The 26,588-nt window shown below is 41.0% G+C and overlaps 1 protein-coding gene and 1 long non-coding RNA gene across 3 annotated transcripts in view; one reads left to right on the top strand and one right to left on the bottom strand.

The window, feature by feature from the left end:
- LARGE1 (LARGE xylosyl- and glucuronyltransferase 1) overlaps positions 1-14,758 on the bottom strand; it is a 267,698-nt gene extending 252,940 nt beyond the window's left edge. The window contains exons 1-2 of the mRNA XM_014889284.2: positions 14,583-14,758; positions 12,670-12,756 (exon numbers count right to left, since the gene is read on the bottom strand). The gene's annotated coding sequence lies outside the window, so the exon portion shown is untranslated. The remainder of the gene's footprint in view (positions 1-12,669; positions 12,757-14,582) is intronic.
- A 1,078-nt stretch (positions 14,759-15,836) lies between these two features.
- Positions 15,837-23,710, top strand: LOC148223649 (uncharacterized). 2 transcript variants are annotated; one of them, XR_015803891.1, is made up of 2 exons: positions 15,837-16,209; positions 19,905-23,710. It is a non-coding gene; the product is annotated as an uncharacterized LOC148223649 (long non-coding RNA). The 2 variants fall into 2 exon arrangements; XR_015803890.1 differs by having other exon boundaries at positions 16,591-23,710.
- The last annotated feature ends 2,878 nt before the right edge of the window (positions 23,711-26,588 follow it).

The following is a 26,588-nucleotide window of genomic DNA, read 5'->3' as shown; positions in this document are numbered from 1 at the left end:
TCACCACAGACACATACACTTCTCAATTTTCTAAGAATACTTTTCAAAATACATAAAAAAAACATCCCAAACACCTATCTTACCATCACCCTTTTTTCCCCCCAGTAAGAAAGTGCAAATTTTAGTCTCAAGGCAAAACCTCTTTCCTACAGACACGTACAGACATATGATCCAAAATGTGGATCAAACCTTGACCAGTAAAAACATGCAGCAGTAAAGTGAAAGATGGGGTTCAAAAACTAGGAGCAAAATCAGAAGTGAGAGTGCCAGTGAGGAGGTGAAGAAGAAATACAAGCATGCTGTTCTAATCTACTAATATGAGAAAACTTGAATACTATTTACGAAACCAGAATGGTTTTCTTCCTGACTAGTAAGCCACTATTCTCGTAATATGAGGAAGTAAGAAACTGGTTGGAAATCTTCAGTCTTAAATTTCTGCTTCAAAATTATGGTACTTTTCAGCAAGGCAGATGCTGACTACAGTAAAAGCTTAGCAAAGCTGAGCAGTAATTAAGAGATTTCATTTACAACACAATTTCACATTTGTACAGGAGGAAATACGCTTCATACGACATGAAATTTCCCATAAAACACATGGAGCTATAACATCATCTCAGCTTTGCATTCGTCCTGTGAAATAATCCATCACCGTTTTTGTAAATAAATATGCACTCTGTCCTAGATTCAGCCAGGACAGGGTTAATTTTTGCAATAGCCATGAGGGGCATGGCTGGGACCTTTAGGTTACTCTGTACCACCTCAGGTCATTTTCTGGGGATGGAGGAAAGGTGCCAGAGCGTGGCAGAGGGAACAACAGCTGGGTACATTCACCTCTTCTTGGGCACTCCAACATTAGGACTGTTACTGCTGCTGTTCATTTTCTTAGCTCATTGCTGTTTCCAATAAATCAGTCATATCTCAACCTGTGACCTTTCTCTTTTGTGCCTCCAATTGTCCTCCCCAGCCGGCCAGATGGGTAAAGGAAAAGGCAAAAATGAGAAAGCAGCACGTGGTTTGGAGTGTTTCAGTGAGAATACTTAATTGGGGAATACCATTCTAAACCAAGACACACTTGAATAAAGACACTACTGAAGGCAAAACTTAAGAGGTAATGAAAACCACTCAGAGCCAAAAAAAGCAGTTCTTGCAACTTATTAGGACCATGTATTCAAGTCCTGTTCCAAAATTTAAATTGACAGACATCATGCTGTTACATTCCTACATAGCTGGAGCAAGCCTCAATGGTTTTGCAGTATTGCCTAATACAATTTCCTAAGTTGTATTTACAGAAATTAGACCTGTATCAGTTTATAATTTGTTTAAAATCAGTTGTTTCAGTTTGTCAACTTCTGAATGTTTCAGATGTACATGCAGATAAAAATAGCACAGATGAGTCTGCATTTCTAGCCAATTAAGAACAACTTGAAAATTGTCTACAGATCACCATCTATTCTAAATAATTTCATAGGAGTTAATGACTTTACAGATCAGAATTTTGACTATGTAACATTCCATATTTATCTTCACCTCAAAGGAAGATGCTCCTAACAGACCCAGAGCATTCACTGATTTTCAGTTTAATATATAAACATGGGACAGACAGTTAGACATGTTGGTGTTCTAATTCAATTTCTATAGAACTTCTTCCTCCCATCTCTAGTTTCACAATAGCAACAAATTTTAGAGTAACTGTGTCAAGTCTGGTTAGAGAATCTCTATTTGAACGTTCTGTTTTTTAAAAGAAATAAATACCCATTAATCCAAAACTTCAGTCTACCTGTTAGCTACAGACATGCAGGAAGAGAAAAGAAAAATGCCTACCAAGTACAACAGCACCTTGGACATCCAGTGATTCTCAGAGAGATTAATTTAATGCATCAAGCACAGTCCATTCTGCATTCTGATATAACAATCTCAGATACACTCTTCTGCCAACCCTTAGCAAAGCTGCTTCTAATACAGATCTTTGCCTGTATCAAAAATATACTCCTGAGCCACAGTATTACAGCAAAACCTCTCCCATCCATAAGCCCAAAATTCTTAAAATCACTGCATCCCCTCCAGTTTTCAAAGTATAAGCACATCTCAAATGAAAATTAGTCCTAAATGAAAGCAAAAATACTTAGCAACTTTCTTGTGCATTTCAGTTTTCAAAAACACTTTGCAAATAATAACATGCCAAGATATAAAAGCACCATTGTTTCAGCCAAAGGCAGCAAGAAAAGGGATGCAGAAGTTGGTAGCAAAATGGACGGATGGCTGCTGTTTTAGTTTTGTAAACTGTGGTTTCATTTCCATCATAGTGATGCACAGAAACAGGTTATGTAGTACTAGAACAAAGACGTACTATATTACTGAATATTGGGAGATTCTGGCAGACCTGGTCTAATTTCAATTCTAATACTTTTTCCACTGAAATTCCTGTTGCTTTTCTCAAATTAAACCCGCAACATCTTTTTTTATTCTATACCACCATAAAAAGAGCTTTTACATTCTTATTAAGAACAGTGTTTTTCCTTTGCAGTTCCCATTACTGCCTTTCCAAAGGCACACATGCCTAGTAAAGTCAAGATGCTAGATACATAGATGTAATTTGTTAAAGTTTGCTCATTGCATGCTCTGCTGAATTCCATTTTCTTTTCTAGGGTGCTCTGTGGCTCTTTAGCCACCTCTAATAGGAAAGACTTATGCGAAAAGATTAATCACAAAGCATTATGTGTTACATTCATATTCATTTGCAGTGTCAAATACTACTAATGTAGATCAATGTTGGGAACCCTTTGGAGAACTCTGTACCATCCCAAAGCAGCACTGTATGTGTGCCAGTGTTCTCCCAGAGAAAACACTGGTAGCTGATGGACAGTGAGTTAATCCCAAACACCAGAACTCTGACAGGTCCTCATCTGTGTTGGTCAGTACCTCACTCACTCTACTATTAGCAGCACTAATTTGAGGGAGACAGATCATAGAAAAATAAAGCAAGAATGGCCAAGTGTTTTACTTCAGCATTTAATGTCCAGCTCATTAAGGGCCCAGTTGAAGCCCTGTGAACCTGGCAGAAACATTCCCATTCCAGTTTTGAGGAGCGCTTTGAAAAATCAGGGGCTTGAACTTGATATTGAGAAAGGAACAGAAGCTAGCTAAGAGCAAGAGGCACAGGTTTCATGTCCTCCCATTGTTTAGCCTAGCTCAGCAGGCTTGATCACTAGTGGGAATTTGCACTGGGTTACCTCTGTCAATTCAGATGAAAGATCCAGTCAGCAGAAAAAGCATGTAAGTTGGCTCCAGGTTAGCATTTGACAGGACCATCTAACTGAAAACATCCTAGGGTAGCATGTAGCAATCTGCTTAGGTAGAAGTAATGAGGATTTGAAAATGGATCTGAGAAAACCAGAACAATTAGAGCCATTTCTCACTAGAAAGATGGAAATCAATATTACAAACAAATCCTGAAAATGGTTCTGTCTTAACAGTGTTATCTCTGACCTGCTGCAAAACCAGTGCTCAATCCACTAAAACTCCAGCAGAAATTCCACTTTGTTCTGATGAATCAAAGACCCCAAGTCCTAAAAATTATCTCAGTACCTGACTCAAAACAGACCAAATGGAACAAGTTCGTGGTGATCAATATAGTTGTATCCAAACCTGGAGATGCATGGTGAATACAGGTAAAAAAAAGACAGAAAAAATACAAGGAGACTTACATTTCTTGCAATCTATGATGAATGACTCAGTTCCTGCCATGTTAGATGCATTTAATCTTCATAAATTACCATCACATGGCAGGTGCAGTGGGATCTCTCTTGATCTTGCTAAAGGTTTTTGTTTAGATAGTACAAAAATGATGTAAAATACTACTGTAATATTTTATTTTAGCACTTTCAAATTGAATATAAAAATATGCTTAAAATACCACATCAGTTTTTTTAAAAATGCAGTCTAACAGAGAAAATCAGTTGTGTCCCAGAACTACAGTGATTTTTTTTTTAGAATTTTCCCATGCTGCTACTTTCAGTAGATCTCAACACAGGAATATGGACTGTATTTTCTCCAAAGGCATTTTAACAAACAAAGCCACCAACAAATAAGCATGCATTACTCAAGGAATGTGGAGACACACGCATTTAGAGAGAAAGGGAAGTACAGCTTGAAAATTCTTTTTCAGGCCTGAACTTCTCCTGACTCTCAGGTCCATTCCCAGGCTGACAAGCTGACTACAGCTTCAGTTAGGGAGGAAGTCTCCCAGGGTGATAATATGGTGAAAAACAGAGTGGAATTCATAATAAAGATTAACACCTGGTGTTTTTCCCATGGGACACATCCTGAGGTACAGTCCCATGGATGTTTTTCCCAACTGTCCAATGAGCTACTGTCCTGTCCTAGCTGCACGTAATATGCTTTAAATACGGGCTGTCCAATCAATAAAGTTGCCTTTTTTCCCCAAAGAGGTCCATGTGTGTTGCTGTCCTTGCTCTCACTGACTCTTTTTTCTAGCGCAGTAACCACAAAAGAACAATTACTGAGATTAAAAGTACAGTCTAAAAAGTTTGAAAAAGGGCGAAGTACAAACTACCAGTTTTCAAACACTTCAGCACAATCTTCTATATTTTCTAAGCACTTTTAGGCAGGAGTGCTTTCTTTCACTGGGAATTTCTGACACCCCAGCTATGTTGGTTGATGCTGTGAAGAGTGACTGCTGACTGATGTCACTTGGCTAGCAGAAGCTGCCACACTAGTCACAGTTACACTGGTAAAAACAGTGCTTTCATCTGAATTGCTTCCCTCCGTTGTGGAATTTAGTTTTTGCATGAATAAACATCAATACTGTAAACACAAGGAATTCAAGATTTATGTGCTGTTTCACGGTTATAGTTTTGCTGGGATGAATGGAGACACATTGCAATGGCCTGCACAAGCAGAGTGCTGCAAAGGAGGGATACAAACTCTTTGGGAAGGGCATGTCAAACGGACCTGGAGGTGGAGACACCTTTCATGAGAGAGGCATCAGAATGCACGGAGCTTTGTCTGGGCATGGATGATGAGCTAAGTCAGAGCTTACCAGCACGGATTAGAGAGCAGACCAGTATGGGTGACACTGTAGTAAGTGAACATCTGCTACAGGGCACCTGGCCAGGAAATCAAGTGGATAAAGCCCTCTACAGACAGGGAGCAGCAACCTCACAATCACAGGCTCTGGTCCTCGTGAGGAACCACCCTGGTATCTGTAGGAAGGACAACACACCTGGGGATAAGCATCCAGAGTGCTCCTGGAGAGCACTGATAGATTCCTGACACAAGTGATAGAGGAGCCAACAATGAGACATTCTGAGCTGGACCTCATACATAGTAAAAAGGAAGGGCTCCTCGGGGACATGAAGGTCACAGGCAGCCTTAAGTTGCAGTGACCCTGGTGGCATTCACAACACCAACAAGAGGGAAAAGAGCAAAAAACCCAAGATGACAGTCCTGGCATTCAGGATAGCAGACTTTGGTCTCTCTGGGGACCTGCCTGAAAACAGCCCCATGGGATAGGGCCCTGGAGGGAAAGAGGGTCCGAGAAAGCTGCTTGATACTCAAAGAACACCTCCTCCAAACTTAAGAAACACTCATCCCGAAGAGCAGGGAGTCACACAAATATGTCAGGAAGCCTATGCGGATGAAAAAGGAGATCCTGGCAAAACTCAAACACAAAAAGAAAGCATATACAAAATGAGGAAGCAGGAACAGGCAGGCTGGAAGGGGTACAGAGACGCTGCCTGAAATGAAGAAATGCAGTCAGGAAAGTCAGAGCCCACCCGGAGCTCTAACTAGTGAGGAATGTCAAGAATAAGTATCTGAAGGGAGGATATAAAGATAGTAGAGCCAGATCCTTCTCAGTGATCCTGTTCAGTGACAGGAAAAGAAACAACATGCACAAACTGAAACACAGGAGCCCCTCAAACATCAGGAATTTCTTTTATTGTGAGGGTGACTGAGCCCTGGCACAGGTTGCCCAGAGAGATTGTCAAGTCTTGATCCTGGATTTCATCCTAAGCAACTGGCTCTAGGTGGCCCTGCTTGAGCAAGGGTGATTGACCAGATGGCCTCTAGCAGTCCCTTCCAACCTCAAGCATTACCTGACTCCTTTAAAGCATTGCTGTTCAGACAACTTCCAGCCACAAACCAGTGTTTTGCTGCTGGTTTAGACCAGCTTTGCTGGTAAAGTACCCTTCAGGTACACTCAGTGTACTTATGCTTCACCCTCTGCACTGAGCCCCCTCTCAAACAGAGCCTCTAGGCATTTTAATAAAATGAATAAACAACTGCTTTCTGTATTACATTCACAATTCCACTACTTCAGCCAGAATGTCAAAATCTTTTCTCAGATCATATTACTATCATATTCAGCAACTTCAAGTATGAAGTTAAGGAAAAAAGGAAAATGAAAAAAAAATCTTAACAGAAACAAAACTTAGGCCTTTCTTAACATATCAGAGTCCAATAGTAGGACAGATGAAACTGAGGAACAAAACTCAAACGCATAAAAAAAAATGCTGTAAAATTAATTATTTCAAAGAATTCTTGATACTAACTTCAGATCCAGAAATCTTTACTGACAATGTGTAATACAGCATTTTTTAAACTTTCTGAGAACAGAAAGGAAAAAACTCACTATGAAAAATTTGAAGAGCTTTAGGATGTCTGAAAAATTTGTCCTCTATCAAACTACATCACCTTCAGATGCCAGGCAAACATGGATTTACCTCAATGCTGTTTCTCTCATCCTCTCTACCCCTTCACCCTTAACAAATTTGCCCAACAACATGGCACTAGCTTTCTGTTTTCAGATAAATGCTGTGTCTGCTCATCACGGGTCAAAACTGATATAAAATGATGCAATCAATAAAACTGCCATATTTTTAATCCAGTTAACACATGTCAATAATTCAGTGGAAACTCTGGCTTCCTTACCATTCATTTATGGTGACTTTTCTTCTAAATGGCAGTGGCCTTTTCCAGTTACACTCTCTAGGTTGTTAGCACCACCTGACCATAGACAAACTCCATATATTTAAAGAAAAATAACCTACAACTTTTAAATACCAAGATATATATTAATTTACTCCTTCAAGCATTTTCCTATTTCCTTCTTTAAGTATTATTTTCCATTTTCAAGAAATAAAACAGACTCCTTTCTTCCCCTGGTCACAGCACTGCCTCTAAATCAACAAGGAGTATTTATAAATTTCCCTTTGATCCATTTATTTTGTCTGTTTTCCATTTGTCAATTAACTTTCACTTGTTTGTTTTAAGATGCATATAAATTCTGAATATTTACACAATATAATTATTATATGCAGAGGATCATTAGGGACTAGGTTTCATCATCTAAGGCACAATTATATTAAGTACTAGATCTTGCCAAATACATTGGCATTTTCACATGTTTAAGGCACAGGACAGTGACTCTTTCAGGAAACCAGAGTTCTACTCTTTGCATTTTTGATTAACCACTTGGGCAACTTTGCTCAAATCACTTCACCTGCAGTGCATCAGTTTGTTGTCACAGAATGGGTTTATCTTTCTACACAGTCATTTGCCTCACTCTAATCAGTTTTGTAAAGCATTCAGGAACCTACTGATTTATTTCCACAACATGTCTAAGACTAGGAAATTGGCAAAGTTATTCTGCATATGAAAAATACTGTCATCAGTTTCCTTTCCTTACATACTAGTGGCACATACTATTTTTGCTCATCTTAATAAAGAAAAAATGTTAGGAACATATTTCTTCTCAACCCATTCACCAACTGTGCACAGTTAATTCACATTGCAACAGTAATATAAATCAAGATCTAAGCTTACTAAACAGCACCTCAGATGCTTTTAGTATATAATGCAGTTGGATATACCTCAGGTGCCAGGCTGAGAGTAGCAGCAACTGGTAGTAAGAACAAGTTGAGATTTTAAGTCCAACTTCCCCAGTACAGCACACAAAAGCAAGGGGCAAGAATCTGGACAGCAACAGCAGAGATGTAAATTCCAAAACTGATAACCGTCTTGCAAGGCATAACTAAGCATGCTTCTCCATTCTCCAAACCAGCTGGAAAGCATCCTGATTTTGGCCGTGCAGGAATCATTCCCAAATGAGAAAGCTGGAAAGAAGGTGTTCCAGCAAGGAAGGATCTACATGGCTAACCTAAACAGTGTAAGTCTGAATGACCCCACAAGTTTGCTGGAAGCTGCTATTTTAATCTAGCAGCCTTTAAGCTACAGTAGCATTATAGTGGGAACAAGGGGAAAGGCAGGCAGACTGGAATGTTTGGAAGGAAAGACAGGAACTTAAGCCACTGTAGCTTCTTCTCATCTGAGGTCTGAGACCAACTATGGAAGGATGTGAATTTGTTCCCATACATATTGCTTCTTTCTCAAAGTACCTGCTCATCACCAAATGGTTTGGCTTAGCCACTAGCATGCCCTATATTCCAATACATTCAGTACCAGTACTGATTTTTTTCCCTTCTTTCTTCATTTGTAGCTCCCCCATTTTGACAACACGAATCTCAAAGAGGAAGACATTGCAAACTAAAAACTTCTGCCATTTCTTAAACTGATCATTTTTGCTTTGTGGAAGTTAATGTCAGCATGCAGCTCTCCTGGTACTGAAAACTGTTCATGACATCATCACATACTGATTTCTACTGCTTGGAATAGTCACTGAAGAGGAACAGGTTTCTCATAAATGCAGTTGATATTAAAGAGTTCTGGAAGATCGAGATCAAGGACATTAAGTTATAACATATTCCAATAATAGCAACAAAAAAATGTCCACCTTTACAGGGACCTCATTCTTCAATGCTCCAATTCTCTTTGATAAAACAGCACCTAATTGTACAGTAAGCTCAATACGGAAGAATCCAAAAATACAGACAATTACACCCTTTTAGAGCAGCAGGAACCATCTTTATCCCATTTAGGATTCCCAAGCACGCCAGCCAATACTTTATCTTTGAAAGTTTGTTTACATGAATGTCAACCTACAGATTAAAATCCGAGTCACACTGTATCACCTGTTTTAGGATTGAAAAACTGTGAGACTACAGAAATAAAGAATTTAACTGCTGCTTGAAAAGCCTCAAGGTGAAAGTCAGTTTCTTTTATATAGAATACCAGGAAACCTCATACATCCCTTCTGTTAACAAAACAATGAAAGCTAACATTCTTAAGAATAACATTGTCTAATTTGGGTATTTAGTAATGCTAAAATGATGAGTTTTCATTTCTTATTTCTATACAGTGGCATACACCTTTCTAGCACCTTCAACATGAAAAATATTGAATTAAGGAAATTCATACACCGAAGTCCAGTAATTTTTAAACATAAAATCCCATTTGCAGTACTGATTAGAAGCAGCATTAACTGAAGACAGAAGGAAAAACAATCACCAAGAGAATTTAGTAGTGAGGTTCAGAGGCACAGCAGGGGAGTCAGAAAGAAGACAATGAAACCTCACCAGAAGAAGCTGGACTGGGAAGTCTAAATAGGAACTGAAAAAGTAACCTCATTTGAATAATTCTCAATTCTTCCTCACCCCACTCTACAATTCAGTGACACTTTATATTCCACAATGAGAAATGCTCATTCCTCCTAACTGACAACTTAAATTAATTCCCAAGTCCATCTAGAAATTGTAAGCATTTTGTATTTCAATAAATAAACAAAAGTCTACAATTCCTTCCCTTCATTTCTCTGTCCTTTCTCTCCTCTTCCTCGTGTCCCACTAAAACAAAATCCTTCATTCTTCTTTGTATTTAAATGAAGATTCCTCAGAAACAATTTCTAGATTTCCCCTAGTCCTAAGTCTTAGCTGCCAAATGCCTATCAGCAGATAAAATCTAAAAGCTAATGGCAGAAATGAAATGTTTATACTCTGTATGTTAATATTTCATTCTGAGATAAACTATAGAGAAACTACTGAGAGATGTAACTCAACAACTTCCCTAGAAGTTTCAAGCAGCAGAAAATTTCTTGTGAAGGAAGCAGAGGGTTGCTTAAATTTTTAATTTTTTTCTGAACACACGTTTTCTTGTAATTCTCAGCACAGGTGAGTGAAAGCAGGTTTACACTGATATGGGTGTTGTCCTTATTTAAGAAAGCTCTGGTTCTGGTGTTACCACTGCTACTTGCAGTTTGGCCAAACAACAGCAGATCAGAAATTATCATTTCTCTAATTTTCAGAGATTCCTGGAAAAACAGTAAAGCAAGCCACTCTTCCTTGATGCAACCCTTGACAAGTTACCTCTCAGCCAGCACACACAGTCTTGATCACCATGTGCAACTATTCCCTGAGGATAAAAAACAGGTATAGATGTGGAATAACAGAAATGACTCATCAATACACAAAAATGCATGGGAGAAGAGTGGAGTGGCAATGGCATCTGTCTTCTAGCACTCACTAGTCAAGCGACCAGAGGTATGAGGACAGGGAACGCCAGCCTTAAAAAAGATCCTATCTTTTTTTATTGTTTCCAGGCATACCTGTCTTCTGTGGAGGCTGGAGACAAAGACTGCATTGTGCCTGCATCAGCTGGTATTTCCAGCCTTTTCCACCACCAGGGTTACATGATCAGGTCTGACTTTTTGTTATAGTACTGGCTGGACATTGCTGGGGTTCTTTTTGATAATTTTAAGTGTGGCTTCTACCCAGTTAACTTCACTGTTGTGAGAACAGCAGCTATAGCCAAAAAAGGTGATGTGGATACTACTGTAAACATTATCAGACCTGGTCAGATCCACAATTTAGAATGAGTAATGGAACTATTTTACACAGTTTGCTTCTAATTCTGACACAGATGGCACTTAAACAAGGATTCCAGCCTTGGCAGATTTCTTCCAAGTCAGTGCCAAGGGCAGGATAATCCTTTCTAGCAATTTTCTACTTGATTTTTTGAGCTACCAACTTACAAATAAAATAGATTTTCATATCTGCTGCTCCCTTTCTACAGCCATGCACTGAACAAGCTTTGACAAGTCAAGACAGACCTTCAAATACTGAACCAAGTGACACCAAAAGAGTCATGAATCCCTACAAGGTTCAACTCTCATTTCTTAACCTTTATCTTCAGGTGGGTGTATCACAAGGCAGAGAAAAATTAGTGATCCAATGAAAAGGAAATTAAAAAAAGAGAAAAGTAAAAATATCTTCCTTGAGGTAGTTCTGACTCTTCAGCTCTTAAATTATGCCAAGTGTGGGAAAATGAACAGTGACTGTTTTTAAGGCCAGCATTAATGAACAATGGTTGTTTTTTAAAGCTAGCATTTGCTACCAAAAGGAAGATGAGCCAAACCCAGACAATGGAATAAAAATAGTGCAATGGACACGTGTGTACCTTACCCTGCACAAAACCAAAACTTGCCGAGAAAGTTCTTTCAGCCCCAGCATCAGAGACAACTCTGAAGAGAATGGAGACAAACTCATGAAGAGTAACCAACTGCAAATTTGCACTGGCCATCATGTTCTCTTCTCACACAAGTCTTAATATTATCAGCACAGACACATTCCAGGAAAAGAAGATACACCAGAAATCTCATATCCTTGAAACAGACATTTTGTTAATTTATTCTAATACAGATGATGAAAAGTCTTCAAAGCTGACAAGAACTCATCAACATAGGCTTTCATACAAGACAGGAAATAAGGCTAAACACATATTTAAAAAAAAAATTAATTGCTGTTCTGGATCTAGACAAACACTCCCATCAACATCAATAGGAATTTGCATGTGGAGAGAGTTTAGCATACAGTGCAAAGACTTTGTAGTCAGATTATGAATTTTACCAATTATTAGCCTTTATAAACATCAGGAGAAAAAATAAAGCTTGGTTTTTGTTGGTTTTCTGTCTGTGTTTGTTTTTTCAGATTGCTGTTATAAGGCCACATAAAAATAATAAAAATAATCAGACAAAGGATAAAAGAGGAGAGTATTCCAGTAAGGGTCTATTAACAACTGATTGTTTATCCCAGGTAAAAACAAAAGCCACACATTTGAGCAGAAAGCAGTTTCACAAGTTCAAAATCATTGTTTTTTAGAACAGTTCATTTCAGTGAGTTAAGTGCACTTGGGAGATGCCTAATTTTACAGTTTTCTAAAATAATTAATTCAGAAGGAATACTACTTTTACTAATATTGAAGTCCTACGCACTGAAATTTCAGATCAAGCCTCTGACAGATCTTAATGTTTCCAACAGGCATGCAGTCATTCATCACTGCTCTGCACTTTGGCTTTCTGAGGACTGTACTCTTGAATTTCAGCAGATTGAACAGCTGGCACAGAGAATTCAAGATAAGTGATAGTATATTCCTTTAAAGAAAACCAGTGCATATTTCTCCAGATCTGAGAAAACTTACGATCTGCTCAAGTCATCTAAACAAGAAAGAAAAGAAGTTTTCATGTATATTTCAGACAATAAAAAAAGAAAGTATCTTGCCCCATACTGCCATTCAAATACTTCCAAGCTATGCTTTCCCTACCAGCAACTGAGAAGAGGGTATATACTTCAAACACAAAAGATGCCACAACCAGCATAGCCCAAAAATCATGAGAATTAAACATCAACAGGATGGAGAAAAGGCACCAGCTACTACTGCAGGCATTTAAAAGAAAAAAAAAAATCAAAACCAACCTACCAATCCAATTATCCATCAGAGACTCTGCAGTTACTGCGGCTCTTACATGACTTGCAGCCTTTCTGATCAAGGGCCGTCACAGGACACCTAAGCAGTAAGAATTTCACATTTCAAACTTGGAATACCTACCAGCAGTTGCCAGTTTTCAAGAAGTAAAGGGATACCTGTTTCACATTTCTCCATTTTAAAAAACTAAAACACAGTGAAGATATTTGAGGCAAGGTTTTTATTGTTAGCTTGTTCTATTCCTATAAATAGATTATCAGAGGTTAGTTTATCTCCTTTGCAGCACGGAGCAAAACGACTTTGTTAGAAAACCCCCTACCCTTAACTCATCACCCAAGTTTCTACATGATTTCTCCTCCAAGCTTACAGTATAATGATGGAGCTCCACAAGACTAGAAAAAAGAACATCTCATAGGTATTATCACAATAGTCTGTGCATTTTCACCACTGAATGAGGGGAAGAAGCCCACCCAAACTAGTCCCCCTAGCGTCTCTATGCAGTGGGAGTCTGAAGAGATGTGGCAAATCACCACTCTGTCTTTTTGTGTGTGAGACCAGCGTTTTATTTTTGTTTGGGGGTTTTTCCCCTGGTAGAAGACATAATCCTTTATGGAAACTAGGCAACCTTTCAACCCATTTATCAAATTTCCCACTGCTTCTATTTCTGAACAAGTTTAAAAAATGTTTTGTACACAGAAAATTAAATCTGTATCCAGCAGACATCATTAAATAAAATATGCTGACCTGCTGGCAATTACCAGGTTTGATTTTAACACAGCACTTTGTTTAGCCTGGTGGTTTCTGGTCTTTCCAGTATTGATACGCTCTAAAAAGAGGATAACAATGTTTAAAAGACACTTGATTTATTGCCATTTCCAACCTGGCATCCATACCTTCCAGAACACATGCATGACAATGAGTGCTGTAAAAATGTTTCCTGTAGTAATTTTAAGAGTGCTATGTGAAACACATACAGAAGAAGGTAAGACCTTCTAAATGCCTCCGCTGGCTAATTTTCATTAAAAAGTCCATGAAGGGAAAAAGTAGGGTTTATATGCCGTGTACCAGTACCCCTGTTCTGAGCTGAACAAAGCGGAAGACACTGTACTCAGGTGAAAACACAAAAATCGCTTATCTGATGCTCTACAAAGTGGAAAAGCCACTTGCTTACTAAAACTGGGCACAGCAGAAAAACTAGGAATCTCTCCAAAAAAGTGTTACATAAGGCATTGTCAAACTTCACGTCACCTCCACAGGGCCGCAAGTTGCTATTTTCCCCCCATCCCCCGGTGCGCGGGGATTAATGATCTAAATGACACACTTCTCGGATACGAGGTAATAGCAGAAGCCTTCCCAAAGGAGCGCTTCCCGGGCTGGAGGTTTGCAGGGGAGGCTGGCGGGTGATGGGGAAGTCGCCCTGCTGGGCTCAGCGTCCCAAGCGAACTCCGGCTGTGCCCCCGGCTCCCGTTCCGGCGGGCAGGGCGCTCACACCCCGCGGCCGCCAGCCCCGGCTCTGCCGGCTCTCCCGGGCGCGGAGCAGCGGCACCCGGCGGGACCCCTCCGAACGGGGCTGGAGCCGGAGCGCAGCGGGAGCGCAGCCCGGCCGGAGCTCGGCGTGCGGCGCCGAGCCAGCGAGCGGAGCGGTGAGGGCAGCGGAGGAACCTCCCTCGGTCTGGGGGACGTGCCCCTTTGTGCCGGGAAGCGACACGCGCGCCTCCGCCTGAGCATCCCTTCAATTCCGGATCTGATAGGGATTAAAAGCCAGCAGATAAAGCAGCCAGCCCGGCCCTCTGGACTCGGGTGCCCCCTCCCCGGGCTACTGGAAGGGAGACACTCACCGATTGTTTCTTGCCCTCCCCCGCCCCTCGCCTCCAAAAGCTGCAGAGAGTCCACGAACAGGGACTTACCTTCTCCGAGTGCTCCCGGGCCGCCGGGACGGGCGCTCAGCGCCCGACGCTCCGCGCAGGCGAGCGGTCCGTCCCCCTCCGCTGCTCCAGGCGGGCAGCTCCAGCTCCGTCCCCGCAGCCCGGTGTGCCGGAGGTGCCAGCCAGCGGGTCCCAGCTGGGGCGGCAGCGGCAGCTCCACTCTCCGCGGGACGAGGAGCCGCGAACGGTGGGAGGAGGAGGAGGAGGGCGGTGGCGAGATCCCGACTCTTCCCGGGATGCGCCGCCGAGGTGGCCGCCTTCTCCGCCGCCCGGCTCAGCTCTCTGCGGGGCCTGCCCGCCCCGCGCTGTCCCGAGGTGCAGCCCGGCCGCGTCCGTCCGTCCCGCTCGCCTTCCCCCGCCCCTCTCCCCGGCGGCGAACGGCGCGGCGCACAGGCCCCGCCGGCGGCCAGCAGGACCCGGGGGCGACGGGGGATTCCGGCCCAGCCTCCTGCCCTCTCCCCAGGGCCTGGTGCACACTCTCCGCGGGGAGAGGAGGCCCTGCCCCGGCCTGGCGATCAGCTCCGGGAAGGTCACCGGCACGGCGGAGCCGAACACGGAGAAGCTCCCTCCGGCACCGCCGCGGTCGCCGCTATTGCTGCCGGCCCGGCGTCAGCGACCGCTGGGTGCCGCGCTCCGACCGGGTTCGCCCCGTGCCCGTGCCTGGCGACCGCCTCCGAGTCTGAGTGCCAGGCTGCCCCCTTCCCCTTCCTTCCTGCCTTCCTTCCTCGCCTCCCGCCCCTTCCCCGCTGTCAGCCTTCCCCCGCCGGCTCCCTCCGGCGCCCGGTGCCAGGCTGCCCCCTGCGGGTGCCGGGGCCGCGGCTGCCCGCCCGGCGGGCCGAGGCGGAGCCGGGAGCGGCCGCCGCTGCCGCTCGGCGGGTGCCGGGAGCCGTGCGCCCGCCGCCGCGCTGCCCCGGGCTGCCTCAGCGGCGGCCGCAGCGCCTGTGTGTCTGTGTCATGTCTGTGCCTGGGCGGGCGGAGGCGCGGGCCGAGGCGGGGCCAGCCCGCTCTCACGCCGCCCAGCGACAGGCGCCGCGCGCCCAACCAGCGGCGGCCGCCGCCGCGCAGCGCCCGCCCGCGCAGCGGTGCGCCCCGGGCCGCTACACCTGGGCAGCGCGGAGGGGGCCCCGCCGCCGCGACAGCGAGCCCGGCCCCGCGGCCGCCGCCGCGACAGCGAGCTCTGCCGAGCGCCGCCCGGCGCGGGTGAGTGCGCGGAGCCGCCCGGCCCCCGCCGCGGGCTCCGGCGGCCGTGGAAGACCCAGCTCCGAGCGCCGGTACCGCGTCAGGAATGAATAAATATGACGGCTTCTGGCTTACGTGTGGCGGAGCGTGTCCCTGCGATGTGTCCCTGCGTGCTGGCTGCTGCTGAGAGTCAAGTGATAAGCGCACCTTTTGTTATTTCTCTTTTTTTTTTTCCCCCGTGCGCATAGAGCAACCATCAACGCCTTTTTTTTAAAATTTTTTTTCATCATTTTACTTTATTAGCGGTGTAAAATGGATTGTTGCAATACATCAGCTTTCTGAGAGGACTGTATGATAACCTGTGTGCGTGGCTGTAGAGGGTGCCTGAAATTCCAAGAGGAATATACAAGGAGAACTGAAATGAGCAAATGTGCGTACAGTCCGATTTTAGAATTGAAGATGAAGCAAAGTATACATGTGCTTTAAGTAACAATGTAAATAATCAGAAGTATGAGTAATTGAGTTAGTAATCAGGACTTACCTGCTTTCTTCTTCTAGAAGGATAAGGGAAGAGTTTAAGAGAAAAGTGTTGCTCTCTAAAAGATATCATGAATGCTGTTTTCTCTCATTACATCAGCTGCTTGAATGTTGTAACTCATGCAGAAGGTTCTTTATCGGGCAGAAATTATGCTTTGCAGTATACTGTACCAAAGTACTGTGAATTCTGGAACAGGTTATTCATAGTAAGATAATATTTGGCAGACTTGATTAAGGTATTGGTTCATTAAACTTATTATCCTGCCACCAGCAGCATCCTTTTCCTGATGCTTTAGTCAAGAGTGGTATCAGGTGAACTGAAGTAAATCATGATGTTGGACATGCATCTGATATCACGTAAGTGTTACTAACTGAAAATTTTGACATTGTGATAACTAGGAGAGCATTTTGCAGGGGGAAAAAAACCAACAACTCTGCTTGTCTGTAAAAGTAATTTAGTTCCGGTAGGAAAGATTTTCTGGAACAGGTGCGGTAATATACCAATGGGTGTCTATGTGTTTATTTTCATGAGCAAATGAAAGCCAGAAATGAGCTATACTGAATGGCTAATTCTCTCTCCTATGCGAAGCTAAAGGATCAGCCTTCAAGTAATAATGTTCTCTTCCTCCTGTGGAAGGACTGTAACAGCTTTGGTGACAGTCACAATGAATGAATTTCTGGAGATGTCGGGAGGACAAAGCAGGACTGTGTTTACAGCTTCATTATTAAGAAAACCAGGTTGTCCACTCTCTACTAGAATTACTAGAATTTTCAGCAGTTCCATAGTTTCCAGCCTCATGCTATGTCTTCAAAACTACTAACTTGCCAGAGTCTGATCCTACAAAACACTGAACAATTTCTGGAGGTTCTTAATGTTCTTCTGTTTAGAGCAGGGAACTTTCAGCACCCACAAAAATTCTTGGGGTTTAAGAGCAGCATGGATTATTAGGATTATCTGATATGCCACCACACATGACAAATGATGAAACTTCATACTGGGACAAAAGATCTTACTTTAAATTGCTCTGTATCTGTCAGGCTGGTAACCTACTCACAAAAGGACAACAGTTGTCCAAACCCAGAGCAATGTTTGTCAGAGGCTCTAGCTGACAATGCTTACCACAAGGTTACAAAACCTAACAGGGACAGGAGGAATGACTACCTATGAAGATAGAGTTTTTCAGAAATTGTGTTTATAAGCAAGTAATCTTTTTCATAGGCACAATAAATTGCTCTATCAGTCTTTGTCCTTGAAAATCCTGAAGTGGCAATTGCTTTGGACATAGAGTAAACAAGCAGTGCAGAAGGATACTTATGCCAAGGACACGTGGAAGAAATTAGATGCAAATATTTGCACTTCAGATTTCATTCAGCCGGGAGAAATGTTTCTCTAGAAATCACACAGGTTCTGGAGTGAGATGTCTATTTGCATTTTAAAGAAAACAAACAAATAAACAAAAAACCAAAAACCTATAGTAATGTCAAGCATATAGATTTTTTTTTTTTAATGATTGTTCCATTAGGTCAAAAAACTCAAAGCTTTAATAGTCTTATTATTTAAACATTTTGTAAACCAGATGTTTAATTTTTTAATAGAAACGTGTCAATTTTGAGATGGTGCTAAAGGATTGATTTATAGTGATGTAAAATTATAACGAGTATTTGGTCTCATTTTTTCCTTATTGGAACAAGACATAAAAACATCACAGTTCAGAACTTCAAACAGACTATGATGTTTTCACTGCACCAGAACATCAGTAAATAAAATTGTAATAAGTCTGTTCATAAGACCCTACACACAGATTATCTGTTTTTTATTAAAATAATAAATATAAATATAAATAAATAAATATTTTGTGTGAAAGGGAGGTGTAAGGCCCACAAGTATTCAAACTTACAAAAGCGCATAAAGTTCATCTCCCATTTAACACCAATGAAGTCCTTTTTACATTCTTACAGTTGCTTCATTGTTCTAGCTGAATTCAACCACTATGAGGTCTTTTGAGAAAAAAAGACAGTGCTTTGTTCAAGAGGCGACTGAAAAGTGCATTACTACTTTAAATAGTGCATTATGTGCCAGTTGAAATAGAAGCTAAAATATTCCTGAAAATCAGGAGGGTTTTTGGTTTTTTTCCCTCATTCCTACACACACACTACTGTGGTTAATCAGCATTTTGAATACCTAGTGAGGTAGATGCTGCTGTGTCACACTCATGATATGGAATATACACGGACAAAGCATAAGTCCTCTATTGCTTTCTTTTATGTGGAGTTGGTGAAATAGCTACTTTTCATAAAATCAACCATTCAGGGTGTTGTCACAGCGAACAGAAAGTCAAATCTGATTTAGCAGGCTGGCTGGATTGTGCTAACTGATCCACAGACGGTTGTGGCTGTTTGTGAAATGCTTTTATTCTAAAAGTCTAAATCGCACAACTTGTTGATTCTATCAGAGCATGGAGAGCAAGACCAAAAGTCTGAAGCAAGTCCTAACCCTTGAGATGCTTGTTACCATCTGCCACTGCAATGAGTACAGCACTACTGCAGAACAGGCTGCCTGGCATGTTTTGTAGTAGGAAAAAGCATTTTGACAAGAAAAAAGTGAAATTTAATCTACTCTGCAAAAATAAATTCCCAGTTCTTGAGCATGAAGTAGAAGCTCTGTTACATATGGTGTCCACAATAGGCAGTAAATTAAAATTTAATGGAGATTTTCCTATGGATGTTACAGGGAAAAAAAAAGTAAAATCAAAAAAACCCAAGAAAGAGCAAGATTCACATTTCCTGGGATTATAAGAATTGGAAAAAAAATAAAGACTGGTACAATGAATGCCTCTAAATAACCAGAAAACAGCATGAAAGCCTTTAAGAATGCAAAGGAAATTTAGTTATTAATTCAAAAATTACTTCTCTTATACCAAAATACAATTCAGACAGTAGTTTAGATTAGAAATAGTTAACACAGATTATTCTGTGTTTATTCATTTTCATGTTGGTTTCTCCCAGATTTCAGTTGTATTTCCAGCTGTAAAAAGGTAAACGCCCATAACTAGAGGCTTACATAGCATTATGCCTTATAAGAAAAATATTGTGAAAGAAATAGATTTGTTTATGTTTCTGACAGAACTCTCTGTGTACTTTTCTTTCATTGTTTCCATTTACTACTTTCTATTTCTTGTGATTCAGTCATTTAGGGAAGAGCTTTTTAAAGATTTTTTAAGATCTTTTAAGGTCTTTTTTAAGGATTAGTGATTTTAAACCAATAAAAAACTAGATATGTAGAACAAATATGATGGAACTTTAATTTTATGAAGATTATCTGATTTCAGGTTGATAAAACTTCTTTAAATTTTGACCTACCATGGTCAAGACAATCTTGTGTTTTCTACTTACAGAAACAGTTGATTACTATTTTGATAATATGACATGCATAATTTAGAAAATACTTAATTTCATACACTTTTTTTTTCACAATTTTTTTTTCTTTTATGCAAAGGAATCTTAACCCCTATGCTATTTGCAGCATAATTCTGGATAATTTACAGTACCATAATTGCTCTGTGTTAACATGTATCATTTCCTTTACAGAATCCTCTGGGAAAGAAAAGTAGCACTGGACAAACTTTAAAATCATTTTTTTAAAGTTTCAGTGGCTAGGAAGGGGAAACTGACCCAGGCACTCTTAAGCCTAAATCAAGGTATGTCAAAGTCAGTGGAGCAGCTGCATTAATTTCACTGCTATTCGAGCTGAGCTATCCTTGATGTCCTGGTCTCTGTTCTGGGAAAACACATGTGCACACACACTTTTATGAGGTTCTTTTTTAATAATCGTTTCTATTTGACTGCTTTACCTCGCTGCCAAGCAAACAGTGGATCTAGTGTCCCTTTCTTATTACTGTGTTTCCTTTGTTACACTTGGCCATTTATTGCCCTGCACTGTGAATGCTAAGATTATGAAAAGCCTTAACTGAATTGTAGACAGGTGTAATTAATATCTGCCAGCCTTTCTAGAGATATTAAAGCACAGGATGTGTTATTCCTCCAGTCTTAGCCTTACACATTTCGATATTAATTCATCTAAGGACACCTTTCACTATCTGGTGAAAAAGAGGACACTCTACCTGATCACAAGAAGACCTTTTTTCCATTAGCAGTACCTGTTTTATACATGGAAGGTTTAATTGTTTTCAAAACAGCTTCATTAACTTCTGGAAGTGTTACCAATAAAGGCCTCCCCAGAGCCAGGATGCTAATTAGAAAGAAAACTGGCCTTACAGTAGTTTGAAGAGTGGTGTCTGGTTTTTTAAGAGAGCAGGAAGGCTCATTCCATCATTGACAGAGTGTTTCTTCCAGAATGTGGGAATAACTGCCAATTATATGAACTCAGAGAATACGTGTGACAAAGGACTTTTTCCCACAGTGAAACAACCTCTTCAGACAACCAAGAACAGTGATCCTAATAATGATTATGTAAATAATGTTAAGATGTCCATTAAAGGTCCATGCAGTTCAAGCAATGTCCTTTATGACCAACACTGTGTGTTAGCTCCAAGATCCCTGACTCAGTGGGTTGGGCATGTTTGGAGGTTGCCTTATGAATGCTTGGATTGCTTCCTCAGGTGCCCAGATTGCCACTAGTAACATATCTGGCCCTTGTCATGTTTACACTGATTTTATATTAAAGGTGTTTTAAATCTGACCAAAAAAAAAATCTATACAGGACTAAAGAGTAAGTGTAGATACAAAATGTAAACTAAATTAAAATAGTTGGATGAATAATAAAAACATAGAGCCTATAACAAGCATGATATCAAGACTAGTTAAAATAATTTGAAGTTTTGTATTGATGGTCAGGCCTTTAAGAAATTGTATGAAAAAAGTACCTGGATTGAAAATAGGTACTAAGAGAAAAGAAATTACCCCCGACCTTTTTATTAGGATCACTACCTAATGTATCAAATTGGAAAGATTTTGGCCAAGAATAAAAGGCAGTAATTGTCAGTCAAACCCTAGAATTTCCATATTTTTCCCCACGAAGGTTGTATTTTAAATATTTCCCAGGAGGATTTCTCTAGAAAGCAGAAGTGTATTATAGCTGCTACTTTCCAGTGAAGAGAGAGTAAAATAAACCCCAGATCCTGACTATAACTCAGGATTATTTGCTTTTTGGCCATTGCAACAATAAGAATGCCCAGTATGAAAGTTTTTCTGGCAGTATAACAAAATTGGCAGAAGAAAGTTCTCTTTCATATCTTTGTCAGACAAAAGCACAATGAAAATGTACGTTCATGCTTCTGAATGTAAACAGGGAGCGTAGTCTGAACAGCTTACATGAATTTATTTAAGTGGCCACAAGTGGTTGTATATCTTAGAAATGTACTGAGAATAAACTAAAAAGTGCTTTTACTGAGGATGAAATGTGACTGTGAGCTTCATCCTGCTCTCTGTGCAGGACTGTCAGTGCTGAAGAAAGTTTCTGTGTTCTTGCTGACATTTCAGAAGTTGTGAGCTGTGATCCGGACTTGCTACATTGGCAAAAGAATAGGACAGATCACCCCATCTCAGCAGTGAAACTGTCAGTAACAAGGATAATCCTCCTCAGTCTCAACAGCAGTTACCGGGAAGTTGATGCTAAGGTCAGGCAACAAGGCAAGACCAATACTGGTGCCAATGAACCTGCCAACATTAAACACCTCCTTTTCAGAATAGTACTTCAGCACTTGAATAGGCTGTGCGTCAGACTGTATCTTGACGTGGTAGGGGGTTTTCCTTTCATTTGGGTGAAGCTAAAGCTTCAGACGTAGTAGAGGTTAAGCAGACAAGGCCAGAAAAAGGACAGACCTTCAGAGTCTGAAGGTGACATTGAAGGAATCCAGCATCAGACACAGAAAATGCCCAAGAAATTTAAGATATTTTACGCTCCGTGCATGTGCTTGTCTTTCTGAGCTTGGCAGCCACACAGGTGCTAACATTCCTACTTCCTCTGAAATTGCAGTGTACTGGGGAAAGAAATAAGCTTACACCATGGATGGTGTCAGAATTTACAGTTCATATCACCTAAAGGAAATGACCAGACCAAATTTCATCTACAGAGAAAATAATTTTAAACAACACATTTTCCAACCAACATACCCTGGCACTGTGCCCTTTGCCAATTTTGAAAATATTTCCAAGTGTGCTACTTTATTGTTTGTATGTCCACTTGACGTTACAACTGTTGCAGTGAGAGGTTATAACTTGAGAGATTTCTCCAGTACCAGACTTGATGCCAAAGGGCTTTTGAAACTTTTGCCCACCTTCTTTCACTCAGCATAACCTAGTGCAAAATAGATGCAGCCAAGACAAGTGATCATCAGCAGGAGGAAATGTATTTCCTTGCCTTCTCCCAGATCTAGGTGAAAAGAGAGCCACTCCTTGGGAGTGGGCTTTATGCCAAATACAGTGGTGGCTTTGTTAGGGCAATCACTTAACTTTATTAATACCCCATTTTTATCAATTAGCTCATTGAAAGGAAGGATTAGTGCAAGTCCTCTTTCTACACTATAATCTGTGATAAGTTTGAGAGGTGTTGGGATATTTACTACTGGGTGATTGGCAGCTGAAGCCTCTGAACTAGTGATGGTTTATAAATCCTTTCCAAATTCTGCTAAGGAACAATGATACCACTCTAGGAGCATTTAAAAAAAAATAACTGAGCCTTTAAAAATCTGTATGTGCTTAGTTGAGGGTTGATAAAAGGGAACAGCTGCATCCTTAAAGAATCTATACCCATAAGGTAAACTCAGACCTCTGCTTCTTTCTTGTCTAACACAGCAGCTAAGAAAATTCACTCCTCTTAGAATCATTAGCAGGCTTTACATCTGCTGATCCCTGACAGCAAACGATTTTTAAAAAATATTCTCTTCACCACTTCAAGAGAAAAACTGGTGTTTTCTAAACTGGTTATCCCTCTCTAATCAAGCCCAGGTAGTGATGGATACTGGAATTAACAATGGTGAGTTTATTTCTTCAATAGGAGAGAGAAAAAGAACAAAAGACATTTGATGGGGTGTTGGGATACAAAATGAAAAGCAGGATTTTTTTGGGTGAAGAAATAAGATGTTGCTAAGATAGAAGAGGATACCTAAGAGTGCTGTGAAGTCATTACCTGATCTTCTTGCACATCAAATATAGTAAGGGTCAGGTAGAAATCACTCTGTCATCGTGTAATTAGTATTGTGTTATAGTCTGAAGAAGGGGTATCAAAATCTGTTTGCATGTAAGAACTTAATTGCCATTTCCTAATTTGTATACTTGAGTTTGCAACTGCAGCAATGTAGTTTTGGTGTGTAAGGCTGGATATTACAGGAATGGAGAACATGGAGTCTTAATAAAGATTTTGTTCCTTCAAGCTTGTACTGGCTGCATTGCTCACTATTGCCTATATGAAGCTTTTTTTTCATCGTTTCTTTCTAATGATATCACCTGTGATTAAAAAAAAGTCCCCAAAACCTGCTAATAGGCACACGTAAAAGTCAGACGCCAAGATACCATTGAAGGTCTCAGAAAATTATGGTAGTCCAAACTGTTTGTTGTAGGCTAGAGTCAGAATAGAATTCTGCCATCAGATTTGGGGTTTGATCCGTGAAATAATACAACAGCTATTCTCCCTTCTAAGCATTTTTTAAAGAAACCAGGGCATTAATAAATAACATTTTTTGAAGAATATTTTGGAAGGATTAGTGTAATAGGGCATTAGCAGAAAGACAATCCTAGCCACCAGCATTCACGTGGTAAAGGCTTAGATGCAAGTGACACCTGCATGACAAATTGGATTCTGGAAGATACAGCTGTTACTGCTTAACTTCCATCTATCTGCCCCATTACCTCAGTAGATCAGTTGTTATATGTGCTAGTAATCAGGTGCACACAATGATTAATTTGATAATCTCTGTACTGTTGAGCAGAGTTAGGCTCAGAACAAAGAAAGTTGTGGCCTACCTATCCTGTAACTGATAGCAGAATATCCATAACACAATCACAGAACCATTTAAGCTGGAAAAACCTCTAAATAACTAACTTTAGGTGACAACACGTGAACTCCAGAAAGGTGCAAGCAGAGAATACTATACTAAGACATTAGAAGGCTGATTTTAAAGAGGAATTATCCCAGCTGAGTTAATAGTATGTTCCAGTTGATTTTCTAGACCTGTTCCTTCTGCTAGGAAAGGAGGCAGCCTTTCGGAAAATATTAATTTTGAGTTTCCTCTGCTGCAAAGAATAGTCTCAGAAGAAGGACATGCTTGAAGCTATTTGTCACAAAATATTTAGGTTGGCCAGAGAGCTTGAGACTTCACAAATACACCTCAAATATGCAGTGCAATAGAGTTTCAGCATAGTGTACATCTCTGATACAACTGAAGCTTAATATGCTGTTTCAAAGGCATCATTTGAAAAAAAATTCAGTAGACCCAGTCTCCAGCCTGTGCACAGGGTAGTTGTGCAGATACACACCAAGTTTAGTGAGAAAATGACCTTTTCTATATTAGAATCTTAACATATATTGGACTGATCAACATTCCTTGAATGACAGGATTGCATAGCAAAGTCAGTATCCCCTCAATTCTGTACTTGCCAGTTAATTTTGGTGCAAACATGTGGATACTTTTTATTCCTTCTTTTTTTTTTGTTTGGTTTGTTTTGTTTTGTTTTGGTGTCTTTCTCCCTTGAATTTGTAAGCCCTGGGTCACCAGCCTTTCTCTGGAGACTGAAGAAGCTTGTCTGGAAACGTTGTGTCAGTTTGTTAGCAGGGCTGTTGGTTTTAGGAGTCTGAAAGCAATATGCTTTCTGTTATATGTGTGTCATTTCACTGGAGACAGAAAGGTAGGGATGAAGCAGAAAGAGTAAATGCAGGAGGACAAGTAGTTAGTAGAAATCACTAAACTCCAATACTAAAAATATCCTGTCCCCACCAGTGTAAATTCACACCTACTCCTCTGAGTAGGTAAGAGAAAAAAGAAATTTTCCATTTGCAGCTTTTGAAACTTCAATTGTCTCCTGAGTATTGAGCACCAGATCTTCAGTTGGTAGTGCTGAAATCTTACCATGTTTCTGAAGGATCCATTCTTCAACACCAGACTGCCACCTTGAGCGTCAAAATTCTATATGACCCTCAGCAGTACTTGAGGGCAAACACCAACAATTGCCTGGGGATCTCACATGGTATTGTCAGGCAGGCAAGTTTAAGCTGGATAGTAGAATAAAGCATTTTACAGTTGGGTATAATGTACAATTCATTCCTTGGCCTCTTTCTGTAGCTACCCTGACTGTTCCCAGCTCTGCCTCTGGTACTGCTGCTCAAACCTATTGCTTTCCTGGGATCTAGACACTAGTTCCTAATGAAGCACATCAGGCTGTTTAAAACTGGGGGATGACCACCTCAAAGCAAACCAGACACCAGAAATAACTGCAGTGCAGTCCACTGCAGTGTGGACTTGGACTGGACAGGGAGCAAAGAGGATGGAATTGAAGAGCTGCATCATGCACTTACAAAGGTTAGATGATATAAATCCAACAGTACACCAGGCTGGAATGTAGTTGCTGGAAATGTCTTTCTGACTAGTAAAGGCTGTTAATGAGAAAAATTGCATTGCTTCTAATTGGTATGCATGTTAAAACAAATAAATGGAAATCAGATAGGATTCTGAACAGGCTGTGTAAAATAAGTCCCAATGAGCAGAACTCCGAGGAGAGGAACTTTCTGGTAAAACAAGTGAATTTTACCAGTCACTGCAAATAATCTCAAATAGATTCTTTATACTTCTGTGTTTTTGTGATGTCAAGCTGCAAGAGCTCAGAAATTTTCCAGAGATTGTTGCAAATACTATGACTCATGGTGGTCTGTGACTCTTTGGGACAAGACTGCAGATCCCATCTCTATCCTCAGCAAGTCACCAAATGCTATGAGTGCTGAGACCACAGCTCTGGAAAAGCTATACAAATGTGCTGAGCACTGCATATAGTCAGTTTTCACAGGGCAATCTAGAATGCTTTTGCAGGATTATGTAAACCTTTGCTACAGAGCAGCACCATGTGGACCAGGTGAGCCATGGCCCAGCAGGCATCTCTCTCTATACCAGGGCCGTGGAAAACCAGCTGTGATTGCAGCTATCACTACTGAGAGAGCAGCCAGGATGATCAGAATTAAACAGTCCGAAACAATTATCTCCTAAGAAACTGTTCCAGAGGGAATCAAAAGGTGCAGGAGGAAAAAAGAACTAGTTAGGTGAAATC

The sequence above is a fragment of the Sturnus vulgaris genome, chromosome 5 (assembly GCF_052056855.1).
Source record: "Sturnus vulgaris isolate bStuVul1 chromosome 5, bStuVul1.hap1, whole genome shotgun sequence".
In the NCBI taxonomy this organism is placed as follows: Eukaryota; Metazoa; Chordata; class Aves; order Passeriformes; family Sturnidae; genus Sturnus; species Sturnus vulgaris.
Note: the sequence above shows the minus strand (reverse complement) of the source record. Positions and strands in the feature narration are given on the sequence as shown.